This window comes from Anas platyrhynchos, chromosome 10 (genome assembly GCF_047663525.1).
Source record: "Anas platyrhynchos isolate ZD024472 breed Pekin duck chromosome 10, IASCAAS_PekinDuck_T2T, whole genome shotgun sequence".
NCBI classification, from domain to species: domain Eukaryota; kingdom Metazoa; phylum Chordata; class Aves; order Anseriformes; family Anatidae; genus Anas; species Anas platyrhynchos.
The window spans coordinates 16,245,356-16,269,062 of record NC_092596.1 but is presented as its reverse complement, the minus strand read 5'-3'; the positions used below and the strand labels follow the sequence as shown (position 1 = coordinate 16,269,062).

The following is a 23,707-nucleotide window of genomic DNA, read 5'->3' as shown; positions in this document are numbered from 1 at the left end:
GTTCAGAATAGATGGTAATTTTGACACAAATGAAATAGCTGTTGGCAGGCAAATATAGGAATTTAAAATTATGGCTTTTCTGAAGTGTATTTAAACTACAGCCTTCAAGAGCAAAGCCACTTTGGACTTTCTGTTGTTCCGTAGTTACTGCACAGGTTTTAACTGCTTTTCAGAGCTTTTCTCAGTGGTGGTTTCTGCAGATTTTAAATATTATTGTCAATGGTCTGCATCATTATGGGATTGTTCCTGGGTGTGCACATGTATGTGTGTTTGTATACATATGATTATTCTTTTCTTTTGTATGATACCCACCATTTTTGCACCAGAGCTGGTGCCAGGAGATGCTGTCTTGCAGCTTCCAGTGCACCCTGCTTTATTGCTTCCTGAGGTATTTTCAAGCACAAAAGATAATAATAATAATTAAAAGAAAAAAAAGCAGAATTAGATGCAAAAGCAAATGAGATGAAAAGGAGCAGAATGACCAAAATCAACTAGAAAATAGGCTTTTTTATGATTGGGATGGAGGCCTTTCTTGGTGATTATAAAATGTGCCCTCAGATCAGCAGGACTCACACTGGGGCCGGTAGACCCAAAGGTGTCCGGAGAAGCCTTTGCCTTGGCTTAATCCAATTTCCTGTATGAATGGAGGTGCCCTTCCTGTTGTGAGTACCTGTGGAATGTTTTCTCTGAAAGGTTTTGTGAAGCCTTGGTGTTTTAGATGGGGATGTGGAGGGATCTGCCAGCGCACGTGCATTTGACTGACACGGCTTTATATATTTGTATGCTGGAAGTGCTGCCAGTGGAGCTGCTAATGGCATGGAGGTCACAAAAGGTGCTTCACTGCAATGAAAAAAAAACACCGAACAGTGAAGTCTGGCATAAATGCAAGTGGTTTGGGGGTTGCCTTTTGAGAGGAGTACTTTGTCAGTTGGGAAAACTGCTGCTGCAGGATGGAGAGGATGGGGGATGTGTTTGGACAAACTTAGAAGCTGAGGTGCTACATCCATGAACCAGGTAGCACTGAGGCCCTCAGGTATGTTTTGAAAAGCCTGAGCAAGTTCTAAGACTCTTCTGAGCAATGAGATATCTCTGGGTTTCCATCAGACAGGGATGAAGCAGAACTAGTGCTGCCAGCATCAGTGCAGGGGCAGCTGGTGTGAAACTGGGGACTGTTTGGGAGATGGAGATGGGTAGCACTGATCTGTTAAGTTAAAAGGAATCTGTAATGTTAAAAGCCATCCTGACTTCTGTAACAAAACTGATCTGCAGTTTTGCTGGTTTGTTCAGTTTGCCCTCCAACAGATTGGGAAGTTGATAGCTACAGTGGTCTTTCAAAGTGCTATATTTGGGGCAAATATTTGTATTCAGTAAAACTTACCTAGATGGTGTCTAGTGCATAGGGGTTGTTGGAAGGGAATCACTCAGCTGATTTTTGTCAATGAACTTTGCAACCTATTTGTATAATATAATTATGTGTTTTAGTATAGAGTAATATATTTGATTGCACTGTCATCTTTGAGTAAAAGTGAACTTACTTGATTTCTATTTCATGTAACTTATAAAAATTTCACAACATCAAAAATGATCAGAGACATGAATGAGACCTAATGGATGCAATGCAATTGATGTTTCAGCTCATGAAAATCACCAAGGAGATGAGAAGAAAAACCGATACATCTCCTCTCAAATTTCAGCCAGAAACATCAGGTAATTGAGTGAACCTGTCAAACCAATGCACACCTTCAGCTGTGGACCCAGAATGCTGCAAAATGTTTTCCAAGCAGGTGATGGATTTAAATCTTTGACTTGCAAAAAACAGCCCTGTCTCCAAAATAGTTGAGAGGAGCTGGGGAAGCTTTGGTTGTTGCCAGACCCTGGTGGGGGGGGACCTTTGGCAGTGTGGTCCCTCTGCTTTTAGTGCCCCTTCGAGACACTGGCTGTCCCAGGTGTCAGGTAAGGCTTGCCCAGAGTTAATATGCAGAAATAGCTCAACATGATTTTAAAATTGCAATAATGAGGGACAGGACATGCTCCATGTTTTCTTGTTTGCCTTTGCCATCAAGAGTGCCGAGGCGCTCAGGGAGATGTTCCCTACCAACCCACGAGCTGGGACCCACAGCCTGTGAGTGCAGCCCTCAAGGGGACAGGGGGACATTTGTCCCCTGTGGCTGGATCCGGCCCTCCCGAGCCATGCTGGGCATCCCAGCCCGCTGCTACCTGTGGCTCCACTGTGGCCAGGAGGAGCAGCGTGCACAGCACCCTTGTGAGCAAACAGCAAAACATCTGAACTCTTGCCTATGAAATTCAATTCTGGATTTCCTAAAGCAATCTCCCCATTCCACCAGCCTCATCAGGGAAGAGTGTAATTTCATTTAATCCATTTCTTGAGTTCAGAGTCGACTGTGTTGCCATAATGCTAATATCACTGTTCTGCTATCCCCAGAGACTTGAGTGACGAGTTTAGGCCCAAAATCAAATTTGTCTCGAAGCTTCACGAGGATCTATCAGCGAAATTACCTGTGGTCTCTACCCAGAAGCTTTGTCATGCAGTTCAGCTCTGAAAGGACGCATTAGGCCAGCCAGGTGAGGTTATATCATTTTTTGTGTTTGGAGCAATGAAATACTGAAACAATATATATGCAAAGCAATCAAAACATTTAGAGCGAGGGCTGTGTTCATCTTTAGAATATGAAAACAGCTTTTTGGTATTCTCAGCTCTCTGAACTTGTATTTGCCTTTGTATGACTGCAAATAAGGTTTTCGCTTGCAAGGATGTTTGCAAGAAGTTGTTGGCATAAACCTCGGTATAAACTATAAACTGCACAAACTGTATTTTCTCCTGGATGTTCATGGATGGAGGGCTGTGAATGACTCCTCAAAGGATGCATTCATTGGAGCCCTTGTTCTGCTGAAGGGTTCTCAGCTACCTGACCTTGATGAGGAGCCCCACAGCAGAAATTCACTGTCTGGTGGCACAATGCTCCTTTTGTCAGCGAACAGTGAATTTTCTTGTAAATGAAGTTAGAGAATGATGAGAGCTAGAGTAAGGAAGGATGAGTTCAAGGGGTGTTTAGGCCAAACAAAAGGTGGGATTTCAGAACAGCTATTTTGAGGTTCTCAAGTCCCATTTCAGTTATTATCTCCGAGATGACGTTTTTCTTTCAAACATCTCCCTTAAAATTTGAAGAAAATCCGGAACGAGATGGATCCAGGAGCCGAACTTACCCTTTTCTTTCAGGTCAAAGAATTCCTCCTGCCCCGGGAGGGCCATTTTCGTGACCTTAAACCTCCTCAAAAGCCACCCGGCCGAAGCTGCGGCTCGGCGGCCGCCAGAGGGAGCCGAGAGGTGCCGGAGCCGGGGCCGGGCGGTACCGGGCGGGCTGGAGGGGGCCGAGCCCCGGAGCCCCGGAGCTCTCCTTACCGATGCTGCTCGGCCTCTGCTTCTCCCCGGGGGCTGCTCCCTCGCTGTGACCCAGCCACAGCTCCGCGGACAGCGGGCAGGGGGCTGCCGGCGGCCCGGAGGTGCGTGATCCGCCGGGAGAAATTGGGAATTTTCCCTCCGGGCACGGCGAGCTGGGAAGCGTCTTAATAGACATCATTACATTAGAATAATTGCTGCGGAATCAGCAAAGCGCGGGCATAATCTTTAATGCCTGGGAAATCTCGCACAGTTTCAAAATAATTAAAAGCGGGATTAATCTAGATGCCAGACAACGCCTGCCTAATTACTAATGAATGGGGCTATCTGAATGGCTGCAGCACCCTCAGCAGCATCAGCGAAACGGTGCAGAAAGCGGTTACGTGGCTGGGAGAGGAACCGCAGCTGGGAGGGACCCCAGCACCTGAGCAGCAGGACCCCTGTGGAAAGTTCCCCCTGCTTGGAGCAGACCCGGTGTGTCTCTCTGGTAATGATTTTGCAGACCTGGCGTTGATATGTCACCTTTTGACTCCTTTTAAAATGAAACCAGCAACACTGGGACGAGTCTGGAGCCCTGTGGAGCCCAAAGCTCCTCAATAGCTGTCCTCCTGCACAAACACAAATCAATGCGACTTTTGCTGGTGCAGGGTTGTGCAGTGCTGGTCGCAGCAGCAGGAATTGCTACGGCCCTTCTGCTGCAGCAGGAGGCAACAACCCTTGCAACTGCTGTCACACAGGACCATGCACTGTCCCTGCAGCACACATCACCGGGTCACATCCCAGGCAGCAGCAGGGTAAAGCCTGGCTGCAGGGTGCTGCTTCCAGGAGCATTGCAGCTGTCAATACACAAAACCAAAGTCCTCTCTGCAGGGAAGGCGTTACAATGCATGTCCTGGCTGAGCCCTGGCCATTCTGGCAACCTGCTGGCACAGCTGGATAATGCCAGACTCGTGTTGAGGTTGGGATGCCTGTGGCACTGGTGGATGGAAGCCACGTTGTGCCAGTTGTCCCCACATGCCTCTAGCTGTGGCCAGTACACACCAAGGCTGTGTCCCCTGGAGCTGATTGCAGAGATCATTCACAGATTTACAGTCATTGCTGGCATTTTTGTGTTTTCCTGAGACCTGCCACACTTGTAATAATTTCTGCTGCTTTTGGTTGAAGGCCAATGTCAGGAACTCCCCTTTTCCCTGTTCCCAGCGCTGTGGATGTAGTCGCTCTGGGAGGATAAGTTGTGCTGTGACTGCGTCTGCATTTGCTGCTGGCATTGCCCCATTTGTTGTCATCCTTAGAGGTGTTTTACGGGCATGTGTTTATTTTGATTCAGTAGAAAAATAAGTCTTCCGTATTTGTGTTTTAAACAAATCCTCCCCACCAGATCAAGGTGGGCTAATTCCTTGTGTGGGAAGGTGAATGCAGTGAGCAGCTCCTCCAACATGGCTCTGTCTCCCCACCATCTAACCCACCATCTCCCTCTCTCCAGTGGCAGCTCCTTTTGTTTCTGAATATGTACAGATGAAAGAAAGAACCGACAAAACAAATCTCTCTGATCTCTCTTTACAAGCATCTATTCTCCCCTGGAGAGATCAATGGGAGGAGTTGGAAAAGGGTGTTTTATTTCAAAATTGTTCACACGGGGGATTCACAAGCAGCAGTGACCTCCCCATGGTGGAAACCACCTGGTGCACTGCACAGAGAGCTGCACAGGAGGAGGGAGGGAGAGGGAGTGCGGCTGGATTTGGGTTCTGTGGGGGCCAGGGCTGCAGCCAGAGCACCCGTCTGCCCGGCACAGGCATCAGTGCCAGGGCACCACTTGCTTGGCAAAATCCCTCATCCTCCCTAGAGATGGGAAGCAGGATGGGCTCATGGCATACACGCAGCTATGGTCTGGTCAGAAAGAAGCAGCAATGCTGTAAATCACTGGTCATGCCTCAAGCAGGGGGTTGTGCAGCTCCTTTCTGCTGCTCTGCAGCTCAGGCTGATGGTGCTGGCCCCAGGATCTTTTCTTGCTGGGGAGCTGAAAGGGGTGGAGAGAAGAGGGGGTCTGGAGTGGGTCTGAACGTAGTTCATCCTCTCCAGGAAGTGGAGAGAGGAGGTTGGGAGGCTGCAAAAGCTGGTATTTCACCTGTAATTAAAAATTGTAGAGCTGAATGTGATGCTGTGCAGAATTAATGGGGCTGCATTGTTTATTTACATATATATAAAAAAAATGGGTGCTTATTGGGAGTAATGAATTATCATAGAATCATAGAATATCCTGAGTTGGAATGTGAATTCCAATAATTGTGAATAAAAACAGCCATACACTGATTTTTTAAAATACGGAAAAAAATTATTCTGTAAAAATGTAAGAGAATAACAGGAAGGATATCACAGAGCCTCAGGCCCTGTACGTCCCACTCTGAATTTCCACGTGGAGGACCCACAGGTGGAGGTGACCCAGGCGGTGCCGCGTGCTGCCAGGCGTCCCTGCATGCAGGTACGGTGTTTGTTCTGCCCTCGGTGGGTGTCTAAACTGGGATACCGCACCTGGGTGCTCATTGCTGAGACAAACAGTGGAGAGCTGGGGCACAGCCGTGGCTCAGCCCGTGCTGAGATCCTGCCCCGGGAGGCCACACCGCAATGGGCTCTGCCAAAATAATAAGCCAGCTGCCAGGCCCTATTCGGCACGCACCTCGCCTCCCATTGCCAGACCAGGCAGAAGAAGCACACTTTGCCAAAGCAGTTTCCCAAACGGTCACAGATTTTGCAGTAGCAAGAACAGGGCTGCTCCCTCCCACCCCGTGCCCTAGAGCTCGGTCATGGAGAGAGCACGAATTAAAATTAACGCTGGCTGGCTTCCTCGGTGCCCTTCAGAGTGCAGCGGCTGTGCTGGAGGCACGCGCTTGCAGGGCTGGCTCCATGCAGAGCCTGCATCTCGCAGGGCCCGCGGCCGCTGCTGACTCACGCACCGTGGTGCACGCTTCCCTGCACCGCCCGGTCACGCCATTGCAATGCACTTTTTTTTTTTTTCTTTCTTTCCTTTTTTTTTTTTTTGTGGATGACAGAATGCTGCATCGGCTGCTGTGTGTGCAAAGTGCTGCCTGCAGAATTTTAACTCCCTCCCAAGGCCTTTCAGGATGTCACTGCCCATCTGGAGGGAGTCGTGCTGGCTCTTTATCAAGCATCACATTGATTTTAAAATTACTTTGATGGCTCTTTAAGGCAGTGCACTTTTTGTGGCCCTCTGCATTTGTCAAAGATGATCTCTCTTTTCCCCATTGCAGGGCAGAGGGGTGGCATTATCTGCTTTTGCTGCATTGATTTTCTGTAAACAGGGGGTCATATTTTGGATGGGGAGAGGAAAATCTGAAATGAAGCAGCTGACTCTCACATTTCCCCCAGAAACATTCAGCTGTGGAGCAGAATGTCACTTGCTAAACACACTTTTAGGGCAGTGTGTTCCCAAGCCATCTGAGAGGTGGAGGAGATGTTGCTACAGTCCTGGTACTGTGCAACCCACAAGCTGTAAAACAGGGGGATCGGGGCCCCACATCACTGCCTTCTCATTCTTTGCTAAACCTGGCAAACTGTGCCCTGCGTCCTAACCCCCGGACGAGCCTGTTTGACCTGGCTGCTTTTCTGTCTCTTCTGTACAAAGCTGAAATGCAAACCCAAAACTGCAGAGGCAACATTTGAAATTAAGATCTAAAGGTGACTCATTCTGTCACCTTCTGCAGACTGCAGAACAGCCTTTCCTTAAGGATAAATAAAATCTCTGTATCTGTACACTCAGCTGTTAATACTGTAAATGAAGTACAATGTTTTTCAGATTATTGAATCATTACTGTCAGTAGAACAAGCAGCTCAAGCAGGCTGCCAAGCAGGAAGATGAAAGAAATCATTAATTTCACGTTACTGGTTCATGCACAGATTCCTAAGTGGGGGTGATTAACTACTGGATCAAGCCACCGAGGAGAGCGGGGGCTTCTCACTTTCTTATTGTCTCCAGATGAAGCTTGGCTGCCTTTCTGCAAGAGCTGCTTCTGCCAGACAGAGTTGTTGGACTCAGTGTTAGTCAACTGGATGAACCGTAGCAGGAGCCCACGACGTGCAAGAGGCCAGTGGAGACAACCTAATCGTCTCATCCACCCAGAAGGTTTGTCACAGGCTCTTAAAAAAGGTCTGGATATTTATGCACATTCTGAATACGCATAGGTCGGTGCATTCAGTTCCCTTTAAAGAAATACCTTTCAGCTGGCACCAGCTGAATGATGGTGATTCCATTCCCTGAAAATGTGGGTGCAGAACCTCTCCGTGGCGTCTGAAAGGCGGGAGGGGGGCAGCAAGGTGAATCTCCTTTTCTTTAGGGTCAGCTGTTAAAATGAGCTTTCACCCTGCAGCAGTGGGTGGAGGACATGCTGGCACTGCTATTTGCATCCCCAGCACTGCCGATTCCTGCAGGCAGCTGAGAAGGAGCAGTGTTAGCACCTTTCCCATCTCTCTGGAGGGCTTTGTGGGCTGTGTGATGCTGTGGTGAGCCAGTTCACACGATGTCGTGCCATGTCACGCTCTGGGACTCGCTTCAGTGTTGTCAGGGAGGGCTCAGTGGGGTGATCAGCCCCTTTGAGGCTGCCTCTCAAAGGGTCCAGGCACCCACCAGTTACCCCAGTACGTTGCTTGTGGCTAATGGGGTGGATTCTCCTTGCACTGGGCCTTTTCCATTCAAGCTGGCTTTCTAATGAGATGAGATATTTCTGCATCCATCACCCTGTGTTATTGTCTCTCCCTGGGAGTCAGCCCTGGGGCAATGGCTCTCACTGTCCTGGGGAGAAAAGCAAGGGTTTTCTCCCTGAACTATCCCTGTAGATGCTTGGCTACCAGCAGTTCCTAGCCAGGATAGAGGATTGCAGTTGAATCTTCTCCGTCACAGCCCTACAGAAAAAGGAATACCCAATTCTTTAAAATTAGGTAGGCAGATACTCTGCACCTCCCGTGGATCCCATTGCCCCAGTAACAGTGTGTTTCACGCTCCCTTTGGCATGGCCACCTTTATTTTAGAGAGAGCAAGCTGCTCCCAGAGGGCAGCTAGCCCTGGCTGCCTTTCATCACCATCTCTCACCCTGGGACGCTCATCTTCCTCGCAGACCTCACACAGGGGCTTGGCCATCCCCTGTGCTTGCATGCTGCTCCAGAGCTCAAAGCCTGGGAAATGTCTCTGATTAATTGATTAATTCTCAGGACTGCTAATTAAGCAGGATGTACCTCGGATTTGCTCAACAAAAGGATTTGGTTGCAAGCCTTTTTTTTTTTTTTTTCCTTTTTCCTTTTCTGCGAGATTTTGATTTGCTCAGCGGGGGCCTCGCTCATCAGTTGGCAGCCAGCTATGAAACCCTCAAACATGTGGCAGCTGGAGACATGGATCACGCCGGTGGGGTGGCTCTTTCTCAGCTCGGATGCCCACAGTGAGGTGCTGAGTGGCTCCCTCTGGGTGGGAGGAGGAAGCTGGAAGCAGGACGGAGCAGTCCTCGCTGCAGAGGACTCGTGGCAGTACTGCCTTTGAGAGGGGTGATGGACAAGGTGTTTTTTCCAGAACAAAATGCTTCTGGATGCATTTCTGGATCAAATGCCAGTGGGTTTGATATCATGACATTAAATATAGGTGTTGAGATTCTCCCCTCACATGCCAAGCAGCAGAGACATGCAGACATCTCATCATATCCCAACTTGCTCATTGCCTCAACTTGCTCCCCTGCCCCATTTGGTCCCCAGGGAAGCAGGCTGAGCTGGCATATGCAGAGCACAGGACATGGGGTCCTCCAGCCAATTGCTGGCATGGAGTGCAGAGGGTGAGCTGTTCCTTGCACATTATTTACCTGAAGCTGTAGTGGATCTGCTCTTTCCAGTATAGTCATGCCTTTGACCTCATAATAAATGCAAAGATTAAAAAAAATTGGGGGGGGACAGACAGACACATTTATTGAAGGGATATATTGTATGTGCTGTCCAAGATCTGCTTGGTATTCAGAACTGGAGGAAAGTAGGAACCTTAATGTTTACATTCGTACCAATTTAGGCTTTAATTTAGGCAATATAATGCAATCTATCTTTCTCTGGATTTTAATAGCTTTTCTATTATTTTGCTCCACGGATACTTGGAAATGGGAGCTCCTTTACTACGTGACTACTTAGAGCAATAGAAGAGCTATTTACTTAACACATTAGTTTGCAGGCACCCTTCTATGAGCCTGCTTGTGGAAGCTGCCTGCCGTCCATGGCTGTGTGTATGAATATGCATAATTAATAAATGTTATTTGCTGGACGTATATCCCTGAGTGTCTTGGCTCTCCTTGACCGAGAAATGCTGTCTCTCTGAGATCTAATGGAAGGTTTAGACTTTTTAATTTATTTTCTTAGATTAGACTCAGAAAATAACCTTATTATTCTAATAGGTAGATTAGTCCCTGAGGAAGATATGAATAAATGAAAAAGTGGTAGGTGAAAAATAGGCCAGAGCTGCTGTTACAGAAGAGTCTTTCTGACCTTTTAATTTTTGGTTCAAAACCATGGGAAATCAGACTCTGTGAGCATGCAAAATGCAGCCAGTCAGCCGTGCTGACCCAGTAGCTGTTTTGCAGTGCGAAATGGTAGAGTTTCTACCGGAGCAAACATTTTCTCTGAAAATATACGTTGTTTTAAATCTATTTCAGATTGCATCCAGTCCATCAGCTCAATGCGAGAGTCTCACCACGTTCCGGGCTGTACACGCTAGAGGGAGCCACGGAAAAACCAATGCCCGGGCTGCTGCGAGCGCTGCCCTGCTCCCCAGCCGTTCCCACGCTCTTCCCTTGGAAAATTGGGGGTCTTTCAGCAGTTTTTCACCCCAGTGTGGCTGTTTGGGGCTGCTGCAGGAGCACTTTTGTTGGAAGCAAAGCGTGCCATTTGACTGTGCTGATGTTTGTCAAAGTTTTAGCTGGGAAAAAGCCTTTTGTTTCCTCAGCATCAAAGTGTTGTATTTTGAGCGTGCCCAAGCTCCCTGCTCCTTTTTGTGGTTAGCTGTGCTCCTGCTCCACACCAGCGTGCTGTATGCACACGGGAAATGCTTTGATACACCATACCACCCTCTGCAAGACAATCTGAAGGCACCCGGAACCCTATTAAAATGTTTGAGTCTGATGTGAAGATGCTGGGACTGATAGTTTCATCCTTCCAACCACCTCCCAGGCCCTGAGTTTCCTTGGCTGGATGGTGCTCGTATGTAAAGGCCATGGTATGATGGCAGAAATGCAGTCTCCTTTCCCTACTCACAGGGCAAATGCGAGGAAGTGGTGATAAAATCTCAATGCGCTGATGGAGCCTTGGGGAGGTTAAACCCTCAGTGCTCTGTGCCATGTCATATGGCTGCTCCTAGGGCCCTATTTCTGTAATGACTGCTTTCACCAATGGCTTTGTGGGAAAAGAGTGGGGCTACTACTAGAGCAAGGCTGAAATCTGTGCAGAGGTATGAGAATTTAGCCCATTCTGTTATTAATGGTCATTGCAGTGCCGCATATGTGAGGCCTGAATGATAACGTTAGCAGGCTGTTTGCTTAGCTGTGTTACAGTACAACAGCAGCTTTGTTGCAGCTTTGATGAGCTGTCTGTACTGCAGCTCTGTTAAGGGCTGCTTTTTTGTCTGTAAGGAAGCATCACTTCTGTTAAGGCAGAAATATTTCCCTCTGCACGACAGGAAAAGAAAAGCCGAGCAGTGGTCTTGTCAAGTGCTGTTCCACTGATAAAACAAAAAATAGGACAAAAGTTTTCTCCCGTCAAACACAATTATTTTCAGAAAAGAGTAGACACCTCCAATTTATTTATTTCCACTTACCTCCATGCATTTTTCTTTTATTTCTTTTTTGGACCCCCAGCTGTGTTAATTTTCAGAGGGGCTCCAGGTCTGACAATGTGACTCCCCAAAAGACATGTCACTGCGGATAAGGAGCTGTAGCAACAGTCTGTAAGAGCAAAGCTGACACCCAGCGTTTTATTAGTTAAATAGTGGGGAAGGGTTTCCAGCTTTTCAGCTGCATGGAGACACAGCAGCTCATGCAGGGCTCACCTAGCTGGGTAAGCACGAGGCTACCTTTTGAGGCCAGAAGTCTGGAGCCCTGATGGTGTGAGCAGCGGCCCTGCTGGAATGTGTGGCATTTTGCAATCCTCCCCACCTCTCCTGTTCTCCCACAGACATTTGAACATCTTTTGTAAATCAGAAAAAGAAAATAATAATAGCTGACTAATACTTAAACAAAGCATCTCTGTATTTTGATACGGAGGGGACTACACAGGCTGGACTGACCAGCCTGGCTCAGGATCACATTTAGAGCAGCCTTTAGCTTCTGAGGAAGCCTGATACGTGCTTGTGCTTGTGCTTGGACAGGTGATGCTGGAGGAAGAAACAGAGACCCGTTTGGAAAAAGATTTCCCCTCGGCATCAGCTACATCGTGAGTCCATCAGAGAGCCAAGGAGGTTTATTTAAGTCAGAGATGGAGACTTTATTCCAACAGGAATGGATATGCACACCAACCACAGTGCCTCCCGGTGCCCTGAGCTGCAGGGAGAGGTTTCCAGGGCAGACAGAGCCAGTTGTGTTCAGAGGCCATGCTGTGGTTTGGAGGGGCACACCAGGGCTGGTGTTTGTTAGAGATTCCCTGCACACTGGGCACTGTTGGGAAACAATTTTTCTCCTCCTTGGATGTAATTCAGGCTCTCCCAAGCCCCAACTCAGTGCTGAGAGCCAGAGTTGTTTCCTGTGTTTTGTTCCCCACTACTACAGTGAATTTAGTTAGAAAAAAAGGCAGCAGGGCTGGCAGAAGCTGCTTTTTACAGGAAGACACAGCAACTAAAAGTAGAAACTCTGCTTTTTATGGCTCTCGTACCAACGTTTCCTGTTCAGCCTAGGAGTAGCAGCTGTTCTCCCAGTTTACAACACACAAACAGACCACATTGTTTTCTGATTTGCCTTTTTTATTACAGCAGATATTGGATGGGTAGCTATTGAAAAAAAAAAAAAAAAAGGCAGGGAAAAACCAGCCCAGCTGGTTCACTTTCAGGAATCCGGGCACCGTCGGCACTCAGCACATGCTCTGGTAGGCAAACCCCCCGAGGTGCACCCACGGCCAGCACCACTCTGCGGGTGCATGGGAAGGGGGCTGCGCATGGCCGGGCTGGTGGCAGAGCCAGCCTTTGGGACAGGGTGTGCCCATGGGTGGTCCCTGGGGAGCCCAGAGATGCCCCCTGATCCAGGCTGTGGACCAGCTAGGTGTGGCTTGATGGGAACACAGCAATCAAAAGGGACTTTTTTTTTTTTTCAGTTGTCAGATATGATGGCATTAATGCAAGGGAGCAGACAGCTGAGTAGGCAGGGGCCATTTTAACAAAGTGGTAATGCCTTTGTCTTTTTTTTTTTTTTTTTTAAGCCAAGATCACACCTGCAAATGGCTGAACTGATTTCTTCTCCTCTGTATCAGGTGCTTAGAGGGCAATTGCTTCTTCAGCTGATCCTCCTGCAGTAAACAGAGGATTTTTTAAGAGCTTTCTCGAGCTCATCTATCCTCTCATCTGCTCTCAGAGCATAGCAAAGCAAAGGGGCTTCTGCCACAGCTTGCCAGGTAGGCTGCTCTCCAGGGCTCTCCTCTGCCTTCTGGTGACTTGAGCGCTTGTGAATTCAAGGCAGGTTATTAGTCCTTGCTGGAGGCAGAGGCTGTGTCAACATGCTGGTTCATTCAGCACATAGCTCTGGTGATTACAGCTCAATCCAGCCTTGCAACACTGCTGCTGTTCCCATCCGAACCTCCCCTGGGACCAGGAGGTCACAGCAGGTGCTTCTCATCTGGAAATTAGCGTCACTTGGGGAGTAGGGATTCAGTCACCACAACTGTCTTCTGTGCACCCAAACTGGCTGCAGACTGTGGCCATGGGGGGAGAGCAGTGAGTGCCAGCAGGCAGTGAGTCATCTCGCTCCCTTGGTATTTGCCAGGCCTGGGTGGGGTTCTTTAGAAATGCCAGTTCACTTCCAGAGGCTCGTAAATCACTGCGTTTATACGAGCTTCAGCTCTGCAGATCCATGTTTCACAGCCATGATGGGGTTCACAGTTAATTAAAGAAAGAAAGTTTTTTTTTTAAAAAAAAAAAAAAAGAAAGAAAGAAAAAAAAGAGGGCATGTGAAAGCAAAACCCAAATGTCTGTAGTAATTATCCAAAGAGCAAAAACTTTCACTCGTCCTTCAGACGACAAGGAGCAGAGCAGAGCAGCCACCCCCGGAAGCTCCTGCCCCTCCTGCCTCCCTCCCTTCAGAGCCTGGTTTCCTTCCCCTCGGCAGCGTGGCGACGTGACTCGGGACAGCATGTTCCTCACGTGCTGGCACTCTCACTCGGCTGCTTTCACAGCCCATGCCCTCCCTGCAGAGCAGCTCCTCCAGGGCTGGGTAGGAGAAGAGGGAAGATTCAAGGCGGCCTGTATGAAAGCTGAAATCCGTGATGCTTGGAGTCCTGTCTGCTGCGTGTGCCTGGTGCTCCCAGACACCCATTGCCTCTCCTGTGAGCCCTCGTTCCCCTCCAGTGTTTCTGCTTTCACCGTTATGTTCCTTCTCTTGCAAGTCCAAAGAATAAAGCTGTCCTCCCCACGCACTCAGGCATTTCTTCTTTTCCTGAGCTCTGCAGTGCAGAGTTATTAATAAAAAATCACAACGTCATGTACAGCCCGCACCATCACATCTGTCAATGTCACCACAATGCAAGATTGTGTGTTTCTTCCACCTTTTAGTGTCTCTTTGCTGCAGCAGTTGTTTAAAAGGAGGAGGAAGCTCAGAAGTCTGGCCCCACCTGCCAGAAGCGATTTTCGGTTCAGGGTGTGGCACTTTGACATCATTTGTGGTTATTAAAAACTGTTAATTGCCAAAATGCAGCTGCTAAAAATAAAATATTTTAATACTTTAACAATATGTATCTTAATGAGATGTCAAACTGATCCTGATGTGCAGAGCTTTTAGGTAAAATGTCATTTTCTGAGCTGCTCAGAAAACTGGCCTTGCCACTTTTTTGACCAGAAATATTCAGCAGTGACCACTTAAAACAACACCTGTCTGAGTGGAATTAGATTTTAAGGAGTTTTGCAATATTACTCTTGGTCAGTATTGTCACAGAACGATACAGGAATTTGGTGCAGGACCCTCTCACAAGAAAGATGGATTTCATCACCTATGAGTGCTGGGCAGGGTAATGGTGGACGTGGAGTCTCTCTGCCCTGGACAAAACCTTTCCTGAAGAACATTTTCCAGCAAGAAAATGCAACACAAGAGCACGTTAAAGACCAGGGGATAGGGAAGGAGACTGAGCAGGACTTTATGGTGATGTAAGGGTGAATCTTCTACACACACTTTCTTTCCCTGTTTTCCTTAGGGCTTATCACAGTAGTGAACGGGAGCTGCAATGAATTTCCTCCCAGATGCTTCCCATAGCAGTGTTTGACTCGCACTGTTGTTAGTCTTGCAGCCTTTAACAGCAAGAACAAGAATTGGTTGTAGCTCTCCAGCACCTCAGAGGATTCCCTCTGCCATGAGAATGGTGTCAGGGGAGAGGTTGCAGCATCGTCCCGAAGCACCAGGCGCCTCAGCAGGGGATGCAGAGGAGTCCTGGGTGTGCAAGTGGTGTAAAGGTAAGGCTGGCCCAGAGAATGACTGCAGTGTTAATTATCCCTCTCGGTCCTGGCACTGGAGGCCCAAATGCTTTTGAAATACACTCTCCTTCTGTGCGTATATCTCTTGTCACCGGGGCACAGCTCTACAGCCTTGTTTCTGCTCAGCACACAGATTTGCTCCTGCTGCATGCTGGCAGTGCTTCTGCAGGAGGCAGGCAGGGCTGTTGCCATGGCTGGTCCCCAAGGGGATGTTAGGGACCGGCGGGAGCCAGCAGCAGCCTGCATTTCGGGGAGCCCAGCTGCCCGCACGGGTGATGTTGCGGGTGCCCTTCTGCGCAGCCGCTGCCGGTGGCAGCTGTGCTGTGGGCACAGGCTCGCGGCGCTCCCCAAATGGGACCCAAATGGATTTGCTGGGAGCGAGCCAATGTTGAAATTAGAGCGTGACTGTTGTGTCAATGGTGAGGGTAATGACAGCCCTGGACCAGCTAACTGTTCAGGCAAACAGCTGCTGGGGAAGGTTTGGTGGAGTCGGTGCTGCTGGCGGTAGAGAAGGGGCTGTGGTGGGACTGGAGGCTCCTTTCAGTCCTCGTTCACTGGTACATCAGGCTACCTGGGAAACTCATCGCTTACAGGGGTTTAAAAGCTGCTGCTGTTTAGATGGACCCTGGGAAAGAAAGGGAAAATTGGTCTGGACAGGAGGCAGGATTTAAAGGGGCTGAAAGGTCTCTTCTGATTGAGAAAATCTCTGATTTCCTCGTGCTGGCCTCTGTGAGCGGTCATTTACTTCCCAGCTGGAGGGCTGCACAGCAAGTACAGCAGCATGAACTCGTGCTCTGTGCTGGACTCGCTCCTGGTCACAGTGTTTGCAGATGCTTTTTTCTCCTGTGGTGGGACAGGTACATCCCCCTGCAGCCACCGGTCCTGCCCTCCTGCACATGTATGGTGGGCAGCCCTGTGCAGCATGGGCTAGCAGAGATATTTCTTCTTCCATCTTACAACCACCTTGCTCCACGTGATGTTTTCTACTGTTTTATTTAGTTGTAAAGAGCAAAAGGACTCTTACTGTCCCGAGCCTGATGGGATGAGTGTGCTGTGGTGCAGAGTGAGTTTAATAGGAAAGACAACAAATCTACCTGCTCCCTCACAAAAACATATTGATGTCCCTTCCCTCCAGACTTGTGCCAAAGACACGAACCTCTCCTGCTCTGTAATTGCTGCCCAGGAGGTTTTGGGACACAAATGAGAAGCTGTAGACTGGGTGGGTGCTGTCTGGTCCTCTCTACTCCCCTCCCCTTCCCTGGGGCAGCCAGAAGCACGGAGCCCCATTATATTCCTTTCTCTCCTCCCTGCAGCAGGATTTAAGGTGCACCCAGATGGTCCCCTGCTTGTCCCCAGGGTACACAACCCAGTTGCATATCCAGTCTCCAGTACAGGCTCTCCACAACCACCAGCAAAGCAACCTGCTGGAGCGCTGCAGTTTTGTGCAAATCCCAGACCAAGTCACCCAAGAACGGGCACTGCCAGGCTGCTTCAAACGGATGCTCGGAGCAGCTCACACATTTCTAAGGCATGCAAGAAGCTGGGACGTAAAGCAACTACACAGCCACCCACAGAGAGAAGCCTGCCTCTCAGCCTGCTCCGCTCCAAATACGGGCTCCAGCGTGAGTCAAAATGAGGGACACCAGAAAATAATAGACTTCACATGAAGAAGAACAATAATTTGCAGCTGTAAATCACCTTTCATCTACAGATCACAGAGGCGTCTCAAGCACTCATTAAAGCCGCCTTGCAGCATCCCTGCCCCATAACTCGCGCGGGGCGATGGTTATTCCATCCACTGGCATGCAGCCACATGTCCTTGCAGGCACCTGCAGGAGGGAACTGGCTTGCAAGGTTGGTCCTGTTCCACCTCTCACAGCCACACCGGAGGTACCCGGCATGGGCGTCACCAACCTGTGCCAAGGTGCAGGCGTGTGTCCCCGGCATGCGGAGGGGGCTTAACGTCTGCTTGCACAGCAGGGAGGTGAAGGTGAGCCAGGGTTTTGCACCAGGGAATGGACAACAGGGACAGAGCTCACTCAGGATCTAATCCACCACTGCCTTGGTTTTGTTTTTCTTTGTGGCAATCAATATTTAGCTGGAAGAAAATTTGAGAGAGAAAGGTGAGACCCTCCAGAAACAAGGAGGCGCAGCAGGGTTGCAATAAGGCGTGGCAGAAAAGTTTCAAACCTAAAGTTTTCATAAATTTATGTGTGTCTACGTATACATAGATATATAAAGTATATATATATAAACATATACATATATGTTTATTTATTTTTAAAAATGTTTATTTATTTATTTACAAAATATTTTCAAAAGTGCTAGAGTTCTTTAACCTTACTGGTTATCTACATAAAGGTGGAGAGACACCCGAAGTGCTTGTTAACCAGGGCGTGCATTGGAGTACAGAAGGTTCCCAAAAACCTGTACGTGGGGCTGTTCACATTCTTTGGGCAGTGCGTGGAGGGCTGAACACAGTCCCAGCCACATTCCCCCACTTCCCTGAGTTGATACATCTTTCCCAGTGAAAATGAAATATGTTTTTTCTGTGAAGAATGTAAGTTCTTGAGAGAGCGATAAGAAGTGGTATCATCAGGAAATCTTGCAGTCAGCTGCAGGTGTACCAGCCTTCCCTCCCCCTGGGCTTGGTATCTACAACAAACACCCTACAGCACTCGGGTGCCTGAAGGATGTAACATGAGACTCTGGGCTACAAAACTTGTATATTTTGAGTTTTCAGTGAGGAAAATGAAGCACAAATCACTGGGCTCCATGTGGGAAATGAAACAGAAGAGCCTGTGAAATATGGGAGGGGGGAATCAGACTGAGCAGTCTCTCTCTGCATTCAAAACGTCTATGAACATTGTTGAAACACCATGTGACTGTGTGATTGTTTTGCATTTCTGGAAATTGCTCTGCAAGGTGCTGGGCGATAGCGAAAGCCAGCCCCTGGCGTTGCATGGCTCCCAGCACCGCTGCACTGTCACACCAGGAGCTTTGTTGTACAAAGAAAGCACAACTGGAGTCTGCTGCTTTGTCCCTGTTATAAGCAGGTAAATTAAAGGTTAGAGGGACTGTAATTTGCTTCAGGATATGGGGAGTATTGGGGCAGGACTGGGACCTGCGAGCCCTAGCTGGCAGTCCCTTGCTCTGACTTCTGCATGCCAGCTTCATTTGCTTTGTTAAAAATAACCTTGTTTATAACCTCTGTTTCATGATTCAGCTTTTCTGCAATCAACAACCGATCACCATCAGAGCAGGGTAGCATCAGATTTCGGGAGGAAGATGCAATGGGATGGTGCAGCTCAGGGATGCTCCTTGCAAAAGGGCAGTTCAATTAAGGAAATGAGGGATACCTTGTCAAAGGACTGCTCTTTCTGGGGAGGAGTTCCCCTCTCCGAGATCCCTGTGCCAAATCTAAAACTGCCTGGAGCTTCTGTTGTGCAAATCCCCACCCATCCTTCTGCCCAGCCAGAAACACCGGTGCCTCATCAATGTGCATGTGGCCCTGTGCAGGCCCAAAGGTACAGGCAAGCTTGGTTTTCCTGGTTTTCCTCACCTCCTTCTTGCCTGTAGGTCAGAACATCAGACATGCGTTGCTCTACAGACTGCAACCTGGAGCCCTACCAGCAGCACAGCTACTGGTTTTACATCTAAGGCAAGACTCATTGCCAAGAAAAATCTCCTAGAAAGTCCTGCGTGCCCGCTTTTATTCCTCACACTGCTGGGTGATGTGTCCCGTGAGCAGCTCAGCCCTCCCTGCTTTTAATGACCGTGCTGCCAGGGCTTGCTCCCCACTGTAGTCTCTTGCTGGCAAAAATCTGGCAGGGATTTGTTTTACTACTGCTTGGATGGAGTTGAGGTGAATAAAAGTGTAGCTGCTGGTGCTACCGTGCTCCTCTGGGCACAGAGGTCGGAGCAGTTGCTGTGTGAGTGGGGCCGGGAGGGGATGGCACTGGCTGCCCACGGGGTTGTCCCTGCATCCTGGACTTGGGAATGGCCCGGCTCTGGGCTGAGCAGGCCATGGCAATTTTCACCCCATTTGTCAGACAGGGAAACTAAAGCACAAAAATGCTCAGGATGGGCTTTTTCCAAAAGCATCTGGTGATTTTGGGCTAGCTATGGATTACCCTGCCATTTTCTCTCAGGTGGGCCACCTCACCGGCTGCTTCAGAAAAAGCTGGCTCCATCAATTTGCCCGCAGCTGCCCAGATAACCAGCAGCAGACATAAACAGAAGCCAGACCCCAGAGGCACAGTCCTGTGATGCAAACCTGAGATCGTCCTTCCTTTTTTAGGACCCAATCCTTTGTCCTTGCAGCAAGAGGCATAAATGCGATTTCTTTTTTTACACATCACTGTGTGTTTAATGTTTAACAGTGGGATCATTACGGTTTTATTAGCAGTATGTAATGCTTTTTCATCTTCAACTGACTTTGCAAACATTAACTAATTGATTTCAACTATGAGTTGGCATGGTGGTAACTAAGAGAAGTGATCTGCTCCTGGCCGCAGAGGAAGTCGTCGTGAGAACAGGGTGCAGAAAGCAGGGCTCCTGGTGTGCTGCTCGGACCGCCAATGCCGGCGTTTTTATTACAGCCATTTCCAGCAGGGCTGTTTTCAGGGAGGGCCGTTCCGCACGCGATAAGCGATCCTCGTCTGCCTCTTTCAGCTCCTGGTTGAGCTGGACAAAATGTTGTATGTATTGTTGAACCTCGTATAATGCTGATTTAAAAAACAAAAAAAAAAAAAGAAAAGAAAAAAAAAGAAAGAAAAAAGAAAGAAAAAAATAAAAAAATAAAAAAGAAAGGAAAAAAAAAAAGAAAAAATAGGTGATTGACTCAGTTTTCTTATGTGATCCATTGGTTGCTGGTTGTTTCCAGCTCGCCCCGACCAAATGCATAATTAAAATGTAAGTATTCGTGGGAATTAGATGCTAGAGTCAGAAACTGCTTGCAATCAGACAGCGATATCTTAAAGACGGGTCTGCCTTGAAGCATCCTGAAGCCGTCCACCCGGACACGAGCCGCAGGTCCGCAGCACGCAGCGCATGCAGGGCTCCAGCACGGCTTTGCCCCCTCCTCTCCCTCACGCTGCGCCCCCGCTGTCCCCAAAGCCACCGTCGCGAGGGGGAAGGGGCGCAGCGGGGTGACACAGCCCGCGGCTTTGGGGTCTGCGGGGACAGAGGGGACGGCTCCCGGGACGGGGAGGGAGGCGACGTGGGTTGGGGGGGGGGGGGGACCCGAGGGGCTGCGCTGCCCCGGTGCGCGGTGCCGCGCGGTGCCGTGGCGGCCGTCGGGTTGCCATGGCAGCAGCCAGGCGGCGCGGCGGCGCGCACGGCCGGCGGGGCGCGGCGCGGCGCGGCCCCGGAGCGTACCATGTGCGCCCGGCGGCGGAGGGGCCGCGACGACGACGACGACGGCGGCTGCTGCTGCTGCAGCTGCTGCTGCTGCCGCCCTGCTAGCTCCGCCGCGGCGGGCAACGGCGACCGGGAGCCGCTGCGTCAATGTAACCGCGGCGGTGGTGATGGAGGAGGGAGGGGGAGCGCGGGGAGGGGGCGCCGCTGAGTGACATTTCCACGCCGCGCGTGGCCGCTCCGCCGCGGGGAGGGCGGGCGGGGAGGGAGGGAGGCGTTAAAATGGCGGCGCGCAGCCGGCCCCCGTGCTAAACCGGCCCCCGTGGCTCGCCCCGCGCCGCCGCCACCCAGCGTGGCACGGAGCGGCCGCCCGCTGCCTGCCCGCTGCCTGCCCGCTTAGCGCCGCCGCTGCTTCCCCCCCACCCCCCCCCCCACACCTCGAGGTAAGGCCCCGCAGCGGTGCTCGGGAGCCCCCCGCGGAACGGGGAGGGGGGCGCGGAGGCGGCGCCGGGGGGAGCGGCGGGGCCGGGGGTGCGGGCTCGGTTCGGGGGGTTGGGGGGGGGTTGGGGCGCTCCGGGTCTTTGTCTGAGCCGCGGCTCGGCGCTGCCCCCCCCCTCCCTTCACCCCCCACGAAAGGTCGCCTTGCTGCCGTTCGGGTGTGTGTTTTTATTAAAAAAAAAAAACAAAAATACAGAAATAACACCAAAACGGCCCGGCCAACAAACTCACGGACTGGGTTCTGCAGTCGTCGTGGCTGCCCGAAGCGTGCCAGGCGGTTTTTCCGCGCTCGCAGCGTAGCGAAATGCCTCCTCGGCCCGAGAGGCTGAAGCAGAGTTTTAGTCCCGAAAAAGCAGCACAAAGTATTTGCTGGGCTCCCCTCCTGCTGCAGAAACGAGCGGGGGCTTTGGAGGGGGAATTTCTTTTTTTTTTTTTTTCTTTTTTTTTTTTTTTTGGACTCTTATTAAGGCATGCGCATTTGTTCATTCTTGCCACTGCACTGGAGTCTGCCTAGAAACAAAGAACACAGCCTGGCGAAGTTGATGCTGGCTCTGAAAGTGTCTGGCTTTTTTTTTTTTAATTTTTATTATTATTGTTTTCTTCGTCATTTACTTGTGCCGTGGTTAAAAGGCTCTAGATATTTCCGTGAGTTATCTCCATGTGTCTGCATAGATTTTCAGCCCCCCCCCCCCCCCCCGCCTCTGCCCCCCTCGACCCTGCCAGGCCAGGTCTCTACGCATTTCGGAAAGTGCAGCCATGATAGAGAGAGCAACTTCTCCCATTTTCACCCAGCCCCGTGGTATGACAGTTCGTGGTAGGTGTGCCTTCCGACCGGGAGCCACCCCCTTGCTGAATCATTGTGGAGCGATGGCCGGACAGCTCGTCTGCTCGGGGAGCAAAATATTCCCCCGTGGAGCATGAGGTGATGGCGAGGCGAGAAGAAAGTAAGAGACCTGTGAGCGTTCGGTTCGGGCTCGGCCGGGCGGTTGCAGGGAGCAAAACCGTCCCCTCCCGCGGCAGCAGGAGCAGTGGGTGCAGGTTTGGGCTGAGAGGCGAAACGTGCGGCGCTGCCTTGGAGGTAGTGAAACTCCGAGGGCCTGATCCTGCTGCGGAGGCTCCGGGTGTATCGAGGCTCCGTGTGTACCGCGTTTTGGGAGCAGCGTGTGAATCGGTGGTACTGTGCAGCGATGGTTATGAGCGGTAATCCAGGGATGTGTTTGTATAGATAAGCGTTTGAGCGGTGCCGTGTCCGTGCTATTTGCCTAAAACTGGGTGCTTGTTTATTCTGCGCTGGTGAAAGTCGTCAGCTTCGTTACTGCGAAGAAATAATGACTTTGGGGGGCTTGGGGCGTGTGCGTGTCAATTACTAAAGTGCTGCTTGGTGCTTCTGCCTTTATTCAAAGGATGCCAGAAAGTATGGAAGTGAGAGGTGGGATGAGCAATTTTGAGCTGGGGTGTATCAAGCAAGACTAAATTGCAGTGGTTGTTGGACATGTAATGTGATCCTGTAATTAGAGCGAGGTAATAGTCTATATACCATGTTGAAACTATCGAGTGTCTGAGTTGGAGCAGTCTGAATTAAGCAAGTTCTGCTGGGATTATGCAGTAGCAGAAGTAATGCAGTTAAAGTTTCCATAAGCAGCTTCGGTGGGGTTGCAGAGATGTTTTCCCCCTATGGGTCCTCCTTGCGGGTATTTTGCTTTTAAGGTAGCGCGTAGAGGCTGCAGCGGTGCTGCTCTCCAGGTTGGAGAAATACCTTATGTGGCACAGTCCTGCTCCTTGGAGCTTTACTTACAAACGAGGGCCTGAATTTCACATCTCAGCCCTAGGGAGAAGAAATAAACTCCCGAAGGAAAGGGCTCATGGGTTCAGCTTTGTGCGGTTCGCACAACTGAGGGGGATTTAAAGGGCTGTGTAATTTGGTCTTAAAACTTCCCTGCCCCCACCACTCTATACCCCGAAAAGATTTGTGTTACCAAGAGGTCTGGTCTGGAGCCTGCGGGGCCATGGGCTTTCCAGCACTCCCTGCCAGCGGGTGGGAGCTCGGGGGGCTGTCGGACAGGGCCTGCCTTGCTGCAGGGCTGTGCAGCTCCTGGGCACGAACTGAGTGTGAGTGCAGAGCTCCCATGTGTGGGCACCAGCCCTCCTGCAAATGCTGATTTCCCTCGGTGTGTGTGTGTGTGAGTGTATAGACACGGTACATATTTAAATTAAGTCATTTCCAAGTAGCGATGGCCCAGAAAAGTTTGAGAGCTATTTTGGCATTTGAGTGTTTCTATTTGAAAGACAATGGGCTGTACAGAAGCTTCTAGGTATTATGGGATGCACCTAGAGCAAGAGAAGGTGCAGTCTGTTCTCAGACGCAGCCAGTCTTCCCAGAGCAGCTGTGTTTTACACACGTGCCTGGTCAGTCTGGGTGCATCTATATATATAATGGGTCTGGTACTGTCTTCCAGGAGGTTTGTGATAGACCCACAGGGATCCAGAGCAGCTGTGATGGTTAGGGAGGAAACCAACCCCTCGGTGCTGTGATGCTCAGCCTCCCGCAGTGTCTGGCCAAGTCGGGAGGAGCTGGGGTGCTACATCCTCTTCCCCACTAAGGGGGAGTGAGGGCTCTCCAAGGAGGATGAGGAAGTGCATCTGGTGACTGGCCTCTTCCCTTAGCTGCCATGGGGAGGTTACTGAAAAGCAGGGTTGCTGGGGTGTTGATGCTCCAGTCTGGCATCCACATAGATGATTTT

The 23,707-nt window shown here is 50.1% G+C and overlaps 1 protein-coding gene and 1 long non-coding RNA gene across 13 annotated transcripts in view; one reads left to right on the top strand and one right to left on the bottom strand.

Moving 5' to 3' along the window:
- Window positions 1–19,451: 19,451 nt before the first annotated feature.
- Window positions 19,452–21,619, bottom strand: LOC119717963 (uncharacterized). Its single transcript, XR_005268429.2, has 2 exons — window positions 21,198–21,619; window positions 19,452–19,837 (listed from the first exon to the last, which is right to left on the bottom strand). It is a non-coding gene; the product is annotated as an uncharacterized lncRNA (long non-coding RNA).
- The window catches only part of MBNL3 (muscleblind like splicing regulator 3), a 98,680-nt gene continuing 95,453 nt past the window's right edge, over window positions 20,481–23,707 (top strand). For 6 of the 12 annotated variants that reach the window (XR_005268428.2, XR_005268427.2, XM_072042997.1 and 3 more), the window contains exon 1: window positions 21,756–21,910. The gene's annotated coding sequence lies outside the window, so the exon portion shown is untranslated. Of the gene's footprint in view, window positions 20,621–20,733; window positions 20,912–21,751; window positions 21,911–23,707 lie in introns of those variants that run through there. The other 6 variants (XM_072042995.1, XM_027465344.3, XM_072042999.1 and 3 more) reach the window with 4 other exon arrangements.